General features: G+C 50.2%; 1 non-coding gene across 1 annotated transcript; it reads right to left on the bottom strand.

Annotated features, from left to right (window-relative positions):
* Positions 1 to 1,912: 1,912 nt before the first annotated feature.
* Positions 1,913 to 1,986, bottom strand: TRNAD-GUC. The gene has a single exon. It is a non-coding gene; the product is annotated as a tRNA-Asp (tRNA).
* Positions 1,987 to 3,365: the final 1,379 nt, after the last annotated feature.

The raw sequence follows: 3,365 nt of genomic DNA, 5'->3' as shown, positions 1-3,365 counted from the left end.
GCATGGTACTTAGAACCCTCCATTGCCGAAAGCACAGCGAGAGAATTCACTAGACTATTATCCCGTGTTTCGGGTAGCTTAGCTGGATCAGCCCGACGATATAGCTGGCCCGTAGCAGACGACGATCAGCAACAACGATATTATTCAAACAATTCCGTGAGGTCGTCCGCCGAGTACGATTTCACTTCGGCCCGCAGTGCCGCCTCGGAAAATATCGTTGCAGAATCCCCAAGGTTAGAAGATACACGTAAGGGTGAGTCTGCCGGCGGTGAGGTAGGATTCGGTCCCCGTCCCCAAATAATAACTCCGCCGGGTACGGCGTGGAATGCAATTTTGGCCGTTCCATCGCCGCCTGTGCTCGACGAAGAGGGATTTGGAATGACGAATGATACGGCAGCCCGCCCTCTCGCCCGCCCGGGCCTCCTTCCTGCCATCAGCAATATATCTGATTGGGTACAAACCGCATATGCCCGGGGAAAGCGGACTCTTGCTAACCATTTGATGCACGATTCTGTCGTCCATGTCCTCCGTAACCCTCTTTGCTACGCCCACAAAAGGATCTCCTTCCAAAGATTATCAAGAATGAGAAAGGGAGCGGAGTCCCAATCGGAAAGTATGCCATCGACAGATCGACCCGGAATTTTAGGGGTCTATATACCCACAGGATGCAGAGGGTGCCAGCAAACCAATCAATCAGTGTTACCTATGGGCAAACGATTCGTTTGGGATGGTTCGCTTTCGAGATATTGTACATTCGCCACGTCTTCGCACCAACCGTTCATGGATAAAGGAGAACTTGTTCCGGATCAAGGCGGCTCAACGATGCCGAAAGGGCTTCATGCCGTTCGCAGACACAAAAAAGGAGTTTGCGGAGGAGCGGACCAACAATTTTATGCTCATGACACAGACGGTGTAGTTCCTCCTATAGCGGTCGCCGGTCAATCAACTGCGGATGAGAGGTCGGCGGGCATTGAGAGCGAGTCCCCAGACGCACGTCGTCGGCCAAGTATCGATATGCTCACACGTACCGATAATATTGGTTTACGGTCGGAACATACGCACGTATTTCACCCCGTGTATTCGTACCAAGCCCGGGCTTTTTTCGAATCTCCTTCGGATACGTTTGCTCGCTCTGAATTGCCAAACCATGAAATATGGTGGCTCGGAGGAGTGGGTTCGCAACCACCCCAAGATCCCCCCACCCACAGCACCCTTCCTGAAAGTCATCGATATTCATTAAAAAACAACCGTGTAGCCAACACAGGATGTCGCTGCATCAAGCGATAGGGTTTGTTCAACAAAAGAACGAACTGGCGGCTTTATCGGGGCAGGATGAAGTCGACACTCCACACGTATTACATAGAATGAATTCATACTTGTAGTTTTTTTTTCTACCACCCCCACTACAACGAGTCCAAGAAGTGGAGCTGGGCGGCGCGAGGTCAGAAGGAATGATTTGCTTGTCGGGTCAAACAGCTACTGACTACCGGAAGAGTCCGATAAGAACGAATCGGTCTCGCTCGGACCCCCCCCCAACAAATATTCAGTATTTTTGTGTATACTGCTGTTGGGGCAATTGTTTGTTCCCGATCGATAACCGAACGCTATATCGGAAAGGAGTAGTATATCGAACGGTTAAGATCGGCGGACAAATACTAGTGCAATCATCTACAATAAAGATATGCTCGACCGACAACACGCAGGGTTTACTTTATTCCGCTGCTTTAATTGGCCGGCGAGGAGTGGGACGCCGCGTGCGGTTATCGCCGCCCGGTAGAGGTGTGGAATCCAAATTTATGGGTGCCACCAAAGATCAATAACCCTATTTATTATTAATACGAGGTACCATACATTATGGTGCCGCCGAATGAAAGCCGACCTTCCAACATTGTCGATTTATTAGTTTTGCGAGCGGGATTGACGGGGCTCGAACCCGCAACTTCCGTCTTGACAGGGCGGTACTCTAACCGATTGAACTACAATCCCGCTGGATACAGTTTACTTGTGAAACCAATAAGTATGAAGTCTTTGTGCCAAACCCGTATACTACTATTACTGCGATTACTACGATTATTACTTCCGATGTCATTGAGTGCTTATACGTAACTCTATGGATATTCGTATAGGTAGAAACAACTACATCTATTGCCAGACGTGCGCGAATTTGGCGGCCCTTTATCCGTCATTCATTATGAAAATTGTAGTCATTCAGCCCGCCTCGATACCGCGCCGTACACGGCGCGGTATCGAGGCGGGGTTGCTTCATGGCTGGCGCGGCGTAGACCCTACTCACGTCTGATACTGGTATTAGATATTCAGGGGGAGGTTCGTTTTGGGTCGGGCTGGATTCGAACCAGCGTAGGCATTGCCAGCGGATTTACAATCCGTCCCCATTAACCGCTCGAGCACCGACCCGGTGATACTTTGGTAACAGGGACACTCGGCCGCGCTAGGCCGCTGTCAATGGGCAATAACGTATGTATGTAAAACAACGATTCCGTGGATGGGCGCGGCGCAGCTCGCGGTTAACAGGAATTTGTTGATACCCTCAGGGGAATTTGAATCCCCGTCGCCTCCTTGAAAGAGAGGTGTCCTGGGCCACTAGACGATGAGGGCCTTATCCTTATTCTAATGTTACTTCATCCGCCGCCTCCCTGTCAATATTAAAAATCGCGGTTCCTTACCTAGTCCAGCTCGATCATTCATCTATAGATCCGGCTAAACCCCTCCCTCCCTCCCTCCCTCCCTCCCTCCCCCTCTCACGACGAATGAATCGGCGAGACAGAAACTTTGGTCGGTCATGGGCCAAAGCCTCGGCTCAGTCCCTACCAGGATGACCTGAGTAGGGTATTTCCCCAGCAAGTGTTAGCTCCCTCACTCACGCCAATCACATGAATGATTTCTTTCTGTACACTCGAGTATGCGGTAGTCTTACGAATTGGTCCGAAAAGTATAGGATGGCCGAGGTAAGCCCATTTAACATAGGGCAAGTATGCCACTATTTTTTAGGTCGAGCTTGCCTCCTCATTATCAGTCAAACGAACTATTTTTCGCTTCGCAATCAATGTGCGTCTGTTGAGAGCACGGAATCACACGAGGAGGACCCCCCCCATTCTGCCGTGTAACACCCCTTCGCCGGCCGGCCAGCCAGAAATAAGATTGTTTTCAACTCCGACAATAAAAGGCAAACAAATACGTTATGCCTCCCCGTTTTAATTGGTCATCTTATGAAACGGATATAAGAGCTGACAGGTCATGTCAATCTTACACAATATGAGTAACCGATCCAACAAGTGGTCATGGCTAGCTGGGAATGGCGGTGGGGACGATAGGGTCCCCCATCCTTCTTCTATGGTAACTACGCG

Source organism: Selaginella moellendorffii, unplaced genomic scaffold, assembly GCF_000143415.4.
Source record: "Selaginella moellendorffii unplaced genomic scaffold, v1.0 SELMOscaffold_635, whole genome shotgun sequence".
Classification (NCBI taxonomy): Eukaryota; Viridiplantae; Streptophyta; class Lycopodiopsida; order Selaginellales; family Selaginellaceae; genus Selaginella; species Selaginella moellendorffii.
Note: the sequence above shows the minus strand (reverse complement) of the source record. Positions and strands in the feature narration are given on the sequence as shown.